Source organism: Nicotiana tabacum, chromosome 14, assembly GCF_000715075.1.
Source record: "Nicotiana tabacum cultivar K326 chromosome 14, ASM71507v2, whole genome shotgun sequence".
Classification (NCBI taxonomy): domain Eukaryota; kingdom Viridiplantae; phylum Streptophyta; class Magnoliopsida; order Solanales; family Solanaceae; genus Nicotiana; species Nicotiana tabacum.
The window spans coordinates 13,801,375-13,809,807 of record NC_134093.1 but is presented as its reverse complement, the minus strand read 5'-3'; the positions used below and the strand labels follow the sequence as shown (position 1 = coordinate 13,809,807).

Below are 8,433 nucleotides of genomic sequence, written 5' to 3'. Positions count from 1 at the left end.
GGTAGCTACACGGTATTCGCAGGCCTTGACTCTCCTTCTTTATCACTAGTTGTATTTTCAGTTTATTTCTCTAGACACTGTAGTGGACTGTATTCTGATTTAGACGCTCATATACTCTGTGACACCCCGGTTTTGGGATGGATTGTGTCGTATTTTGGATATTTCTGTTTTCGAAAAGGCTTTCCTTAATTATTAAATTGCTTCCATCTTTATGTTCAAAGATTTTACTGTGTTGAGATGTTGAGTTGTGGCTTGCCTAGTTCCACGATAGGCACTATCACGACGATTAGATTTTGGGTCGTGACACTAACATGATTTGCAGTTCAATTTCTATAACACATGGAGAATGTATGGATATCAACAGATTCTTCAACTATATAGTTCCATGGAATTTGACCAAGTCACAATCCCTACGGTGCATGCCCACACGCCCGTCACCTAGCATGTGTGTCACCTCAAAACTAATCATAAGGCACATAATAGGAGGTTTCATACCCTTAAAACCAAATTTAGATATGTTACTTACCTCAAACCGCGCAAATCTCTACTCCAACACACCCTTGCCTCTCGAATCGACCTCCAAATATCCCGAATCTAGCCACAAACAGTACGATACAATCAACACAGGCTAAAGAAAATAATTCCAATAGAAAATACTAAGTTATAAATCAAAAGTCAAAAATCGGCTCACAAGCCGGCCGATCGGCCCACGTCTCGTAATCCGATAAAAGTCACAAAACCCGAAAGCCCATTCAACCACGATTCCAACCATACCAAATTTACCAAAATTCAACACCAAATCGCCACCCAAATCCCCAAATCAAACTCTCCAAATTCCTAGCCTCAAACTCCCAAATTTCACCTTAAATGCACACAAACTAGGTGGAAAATTCAATGGGAAAACAAGATTATTCATTAAAAATGAGTACAAGAGACTTACCTCAAGAAACCCCTCGAAAATCCTCTCAAAAATCGCTAATTCCCGAGCTTGAAATTTTCAAAATGAAGAAAAATGTGGAACCTTCGTTTTTAAAACACTGCCCAGGCCTTCTCGCACCTGCGGCCACTTACCCGCTTCTGCGGTGTCGTAGGAGCGACCCATCGCCCGATTCTGCAGTTTCCTCCGCACCTGTAGCCCACGCTTTCGCTCTTGCTCACTCGCTTCTACGAGCCACAAAGTTGCTTCTGCGGACCCAACTCCCATCTCCATTTCCGCTTCTACGCTTCCATCACCGCATATGCGGCCACGCAGGTGTGGGAATTCCCTCGCACATGCGACCACTGCACACTCCCCTTCAAAATCGCATTTGCGCAACACAACCCACACATGTGATCTCCACATGCGATCAAAGCTCCGCAGGTGCGATTATACTAGCAGACTCCCAGCTTCAGCAATGCACTAAGTCTAAATTTCAATCCGTTAACCATCCGAAATCAACCCGTGGCCCCGCCCCCCAGGACATCAACCAAACACACCAACAAGTCCTTAAACACATTACGAACTTAGTCGAGCCCTCAAATCACATAAAAAAATATCAAAAACTCGAATCGCACCTCAATTCAAGCCTAATGAAACTAAGAAAATTCAACTTCTACCAATGATGTCGAAACCTATCAAATCACGTCCAATTGACCTCAAATTTTACACACAAGTCACAAATGACACCACAGACCTACTCCAGCTCTCGGAACCCTGATCCACGCTCGGTAACCACCAAGTCCACTCTCGGTCAAACTTCTAAATTTTCAACTTTCGCTATTTCAAGCCTAATTCAACTACGAACCTCCAAATCACTATCCGAACACGCTCCTAAGTCCATAATCACCCAACGGAGCCATCAAAACTCCATTCTGAAGTCGTTTACACATAAGTCAACATCCGGTCAACCATTCCAACTTAAACTTTCAACCTTGAGACTAAGTGTCTCAATTCCTTCCGAAATCCCTCCGGACCAGAACCGACTACCCCGACAAGTCACATAACAACTATAAGACACAAAATGAAATGTAAATAGGAGAACATGGCTACAACTCTCAAAATGACCGGCCGATTCGTTACATATAATTTCAAGCTTTATTTTTTTGTTGCTAAACTAGAGAACATTTATAATTGGCACAAAGTTATAAGCTAGTTTGGTTGAAAGAAAAAAAAGTGTGGTTGTATATACTAGCTTGTATTTTTTTTCCTTTTGTTTGCGTATAATAGGCTTCAATATTTCCTTTTGCTAGTGGGTATATATACTAGCCCCGAATGTAATTGGTAGTGAAGCTAGAAATTCATATTACAATAGCATTCAGAAAAATACTGGAGCGTCACACGTTGGATTTGAACTTATTATCCAAGGTAATTTTTGAATCACCTTTATCACTAAATTAATAATTTTTTTTCTCGTGTTAAGGGAATTTAACAGTTCACATATAACTAAAAATTTATTTTTACTTTACTTGCATAATACAATTTTTCGGGAAAGGAAATTTCCCGTATCATGATATGATACTCGACTTGTTCTAGTTACATTATCTTTTTAGCCTATGGATTGAACTTGTATTTGTTTTGAATTTGATTTTGTAAAAGATGCTCTAATATATATGCACAATTAACTACAGACCTGCTTAGCTTTCTATATAATTTTGAGCATAAAATTCAATAAATTAGACAGTAGTCTTTAAGGACAAGACTCAAACAAAACCAGAAAAGAGAAATTTATAAGCAGAAAGTTTTTCATATACACATTTATCACTTAACTATAATGTTTACACCAAACTAAATGCAAGACACGTGTTTTTTATACAAGTATTTATCACTTAATTACTTCAAATGATATGTATTCTCGCTTTATTTTTTAGCTGCTAAGTAAGGTAGTTTTTATGGTTTGATGTAAACATTTGATGCGGGTAATTATTATCTACCATAGGCTGAATTTGATTCTTTTGAATTATAAACATGCATCAAATCTGTTAATTACACTAACTCACGTAAAGGAGATTTGAGATTTTTGCTCTCTTTCACTCTAATTATATCTTTTCGCAGAAGTTTGGTCTAATATCGTCCTTCGTTTTGTTCTTTTCTTTTTGTTTATGCTTTATATTAAGACAATACTGCCACCTCTTGATAGTACTTTAACACCAAAAAAAGAAAAGAAAAAAATTCCTTTGATTTGATCACAATGTTACACTAGGACTTTTTGCTAGTATGTATTATAAACTAGGTAGGATTCCTCAATGTGTAAGACGAGTTTCCAATATGAAACAACTTGAGGCAGAAACTAAAACTTGAGAAGATCAAGAGCTTCATCATATCTTGGTTAGAAGATTTGAAAAACCGACAAACATAATCTATTAAAATATTCTTATGGAAAAACATTTTTAGTAACATATGATAACTTGAGAAGATCAAGAGCTTCATCATATCTTGGTTAGAAGATTTGAAAAACCGAAAAATATAATCTATTAAAATATTCTTATGGAAAAATATTTTTAGTAACATATGATAGATATTTTTTTCGTCTAATAATAATTTTTTGTTGATGTACGATTTTAAGGTAATCAAATTTAATAATTAAACATAAAAATTAATATTATTGTCCTATTTAATTTTAAATTATCAAAATACCATTTTAAATTCAAAAAGATATAAGAATTTAATAGTTCTTGATATATGAATATGGACGAACAAAGAGATTGACACATTTTAACAATACTTATAAAGAAAAGTGATAATACAATCCATTATGTAAAGTACAAAAAAATGAATAGACTTCATAGTTCTATTAAATATTACATCCAATGAGAGGATTACAAATATTTTTAGATATTTTTTTAAAAGAAAATTCTATATAAAGTGTTAAAAGTATATATAAAAATTATATATTTATATGTCGGTTTGGTTCGAATTTTTTTACTCAATACCAAATCAAATCAAATTAAACTTGAGCAGGTCCGATTCGATTTGAACACCCTAACCAGAACCATCGTGTCATCTATTCTTAAACCCTATCCCAAACACGGGTTGTTGTAAAGCATTAATTAAACTTCCTATTTGCATTACAACAAAAGAAGAATAAGAAGAAAAAAAATCAGTTCAATTAGAATCTAGGGAAAAATTATTTTCGTCATATAATACGTTGAATGAATATTGATCATAAATAATACAAACTCAAAATCCGACGCATAATAATGACGTGTGATGAACAACTAAAAATTAATATAAACTACTTTAAAATAAGTATATCTGATTGTTTAATTCAGCAAGATTATTGGACATGCAATTAATGCCTTGCATCGAAAAGACAATAAAGAACAAATTGGCCGTAGAGAAGTTGAAAGCTACTGTCACGACCCGAAATTTTCACCTTCGAAATCGTGATGGCGCCTAATATTTCACTTACTAGGCAAGCCAACGTTAGAATAATATTAGCCATTTTAAAACTATTTTAAATTAATTAATAACAATGAAACAAATGCGAAAATAAAGTATAAAATCAAGTGAATAATCCATAATAATAGCGATATTTAAATACCATCCCAGAACTGATGTCACAAGTGCACGAGCTACTAGAATAATACAAATAAAGGTCTAAATGAAAATAAAGTTGTCTGAAAGAAATACACAGCTATGATAAAGTGGAAGGGGACTTCAGAACTGCAAACGCCATACAGATATACCTCAAGTCTCCTACGAATAGCTGAATCCGAGCAAATCTACTATACGCCGTTGAGACCAACTCCGATATCTGCACAAGAAGTGCAGAGTGTAGTATAAGTACAACAAACCTCATGTACCCAGTAAGTGCCGGGACTAACCTCGACGAAGTAGTGACGAGGCTAAGGCAGGTCACTTACATTAACATGTACGCAATAACAACAATAACAACAATAATATAAATAAAACAGGTATCCTTTTTCAACAATTGAAGCCAACTTGGCAGTCATTATCAATTATTATTTCAATCAGTTTTCGTTGCAGTGTGCAACCCGATCCCACAATATATTCATATTCAATTATGTTGCGGCGTACAACCCGATCCCAATATATCTGTTCAATCAATTATGTTGCGGCGTGCAACCCGTTCTTCCAATAATATATCTGTTCAATCAATTCTGTTGTGGCATGCAACCCGTTCTTTCAATATATTCATTCCAATCAATTCTGCACGCATTCTTCCAATATATTCATTCCAATCAATTCTGTTGCGGCGTGCAACCCGCTCCTCCAATATATTCATTTCAATCAATTCTGTTGTGGCATGCAACCTGCTCCTCCAATATATTCACTTTCATTTCCATTGGGGCGTGCAACCTGCTCCTCCAATATATTCATTTACCAATTCTTATAAAAGAAATTACTCCAATAAATGCAACAATTAATATGAAATTATAAGACAACAAACATACAATAATTATGATTTATTAGAAATAAGTGATGACAAGTAGCAATTAATTATAGAAATTAAGGATGCAATAGGCATTTTAATAATTAGTATACTAAACGTCAAGTGGCAATTATGTCACACAAATCAAATAAGCATGTAGTAATTATAGCATGGATTCAAGGCATGATATTGAGCAAAGAACACGAGAGAAACAATTAATATAATAATTAATTCATGATTTAAAACGATTTATGATTTTTCAAGTAATTATACAAACAATTAATTTGACGACGTATAGACACTCGTCACCTCGCCTATACGTCGTTCACATGCATTTCATATAACAAATAATTTAAGGGTTCTATTACCTCAAGTCAAGGTTAACCACGACACTTACCTCGCTTTCCAAGCAAATTCAAGAATCCAATAAACCCTTGCCTCGTAAATTCGTGTTCGAAATCCTCAAATCTAGTCATAAACAATTCAATATACTCAATACAAATCGTAAGAATTAATTCAATATGAATTTACTAATTTTTCCAGATTAAAATCCGAAATTCATCTAAAAATTCATCAATGGGGCCCACATCTCGAATCTCAAAACAACTTACGAAATCCGAACACCTGTTCCGAGACGAGTTCAACCATACAAAAATTATCAAATTCCGATGTCAAATGAACCTTCAAATCTTAAATTAAAGTCTTTGAAGATTTCTACCATTTTCATCTCAATCTTTACCCATTTGAACTCAAAAATCTTCCCACAAACCTTATTGGTATAAGCATATATAAATAACACTCTTAGGCTCAAGAATCATAGTCCTAATCAACCATCTTATTCCCAAATCCGAAATTGAAAAAACTAGAGTATGAACCTTACCTCTTAGATGAAGAACTTGAGAGATTTCTTGTTGGATTTCAAGGCTTGAGCAAGATTTGATGAATAAGACACTTGAACTTCTTCCTCTCTTTAGAACACTCTCACTTCTCTCTAAAAATATCAGGTTTTAGTTCAAAAATAACTTAGCCCCTCTCCCTACCCGGCCTTGGGGGTATTAAATGAGCTTCTACGTGCGCGGCCGCGCAATTGGGCAAGTGATCGCGCATCTGGGCGCGCATATGACACGGGTCCAGTAAAATGGACATAACTTTCTGTATACATATCCAAATAATGAACGATTTGAAATGTTAGAAATAGACTCGAAGATCTTTCATTTGATAGGTTGTCCATCACATAACTCCTTATATATATATATATATATATATATATATATATATATATATATATATATATATATATATATATGCTCTCAAAAATTTGGTCTTGTGCGTACTCATTTGGAACTTTAGTCTATTATGAAATTTTCCAACTTGGCTTAGACTTAGGACTTTCCTTAGACTCCATATCACTTATAATATGTCTCGTACACTTATTATCATATCCAATAGGTGTCCATCATGTTAATAGTCCTCGAATGAGAAATAGAGTCCGCCCCCAAACACATAACATAACTTATCTCTTCTTTCGCACATTTCAATTTCCCGTATTTTACTAACTCCCAAAATTTTCAAATATTTTGCCAAAGTTTCCTTTGTAACTGGGCCTATCCACCTGCCAGAGAATCCCAGAAACCAATCTTAATAACACATACATAATCCAATCAACGTAACATAACATGAAAACAAAACAATACTAACAGTGGCCTCATAAGCAATATATTTCTAGAAAATGAACGACATTAACATCAACTATTCAGGTGATACGTAACTCATAGCAGGTAAGCTCCCAACATCTTCATAAAACACAGAAATGAATATTTAAATTAAAGATGACATTTTTTGATCATCACAGCTACTACTATATATCTAATTCAATATCAACGACTGGAAACTGTCTTTTCATGGATAATTACCTTATTTAGCTTAACTATGTTAGATACTCGATCGGGTGGCCTAATGCATGATGTACTACAAAACAAATTGTGTTGATATATACTAGACGAGTGGCGCGTACACCGCACGGGCGCTTGCCCGACACATTATTTGTTTAATTTGCACAGCTATAGGTTACTCAAAATCAACATGCAGAACATATTTTCGAGCAAGAAGTCACATACTTGTAAAAATAGCCAGGCTAAATCCCAATTAATAATACAATGGAGTGACATAGGAGATAATATGCAAAAAAAAACTTCCTCTTTCCCAACCCATTATGCAGAACACAATGGCCAATTACTACTTCACTTACAAAAAAATGTACTAAATCAAGTAGAAAATCATTGACCTCAAAGAGTTTTCGCCGTCAGCCAGAAAAAAGAATTCAATTCCCAAGCTGCATCATAGGAGAGAGCAACTCCTGCAAGTCAAAGAATCAATGATCCCTACTTCATGAACAATGTACTGATTAAGAAACCATATGATTGATAAAGATGAACCAGATAGGATAGGTTACCATATCATAATTAGCAGAACCGAATATCTTGCATGATTTTTGTGTTATCATTCAGGATCACTAATCTGCTTGAGAAATCTGAGCACTCCTTCTCATTTAATAATCTTTACATGTAAAATAGACCAGATTAATGGACTGTCTAGTTATCAAACTATTGTACAAACAAGAGTAGACGATTAACATTAGCAACCCCCAATAGAACTGTCACGACCCAAAATCCACTGTAGATCGTGATGGCTCCTAACGCCGCCGTCAGACAAGCCAACGGTAATTTACTAATTCAATTACCCATCTTTATTACCTATGAAATCAAAATTTCCATTAACTAATTAGTATAAAATAGGATTTACAGAGTGAAGCAATGATGGTTATATGAACTACCGTACCAAACATCCAGAAGCAATGATGGTCAAAAGGTTCTATTGATTTCGTAGTAGTGGTAACAAGTGCAGTGTCATTGGAAGATGTCGGTATGGAATTTCACAGGTGGGTTATCTCCTGTGAAAAGGTTAGCGGTTGCGTAATTTTGATGAAGTTTCTACGAAGAGTTCTACTTACTACCGGGCAGAAGGTCGAATATGCGATTGTGGCTGATAATTCGGAATGTTC

General features: G+C 34.8%; 1 long non-coding RNA gene across 1 annotated transcript; it reads right to left on the bottom strand.

Moving 5' to 3' along the window:
* Positions 1 to 526: 526 nt before the first annotated feature.
* Positions 527 to 7,896, bottom strand: LOC142169127 (uncharacterized). The gene is made up of 3 exons (XR_012698871.1): positions 7,825 to 7,896; positions 7,657 to 7,728; positions 527 to 594 (listed from the first exon to the last, which is right to left on the bottom strand). It is a non-coding gene; the product is annotated as an uncharacterized LOC142169127 (long non-coding RNA).
* Positions 7,897 to 8,433: the final 537 nt, after the last annotated feature.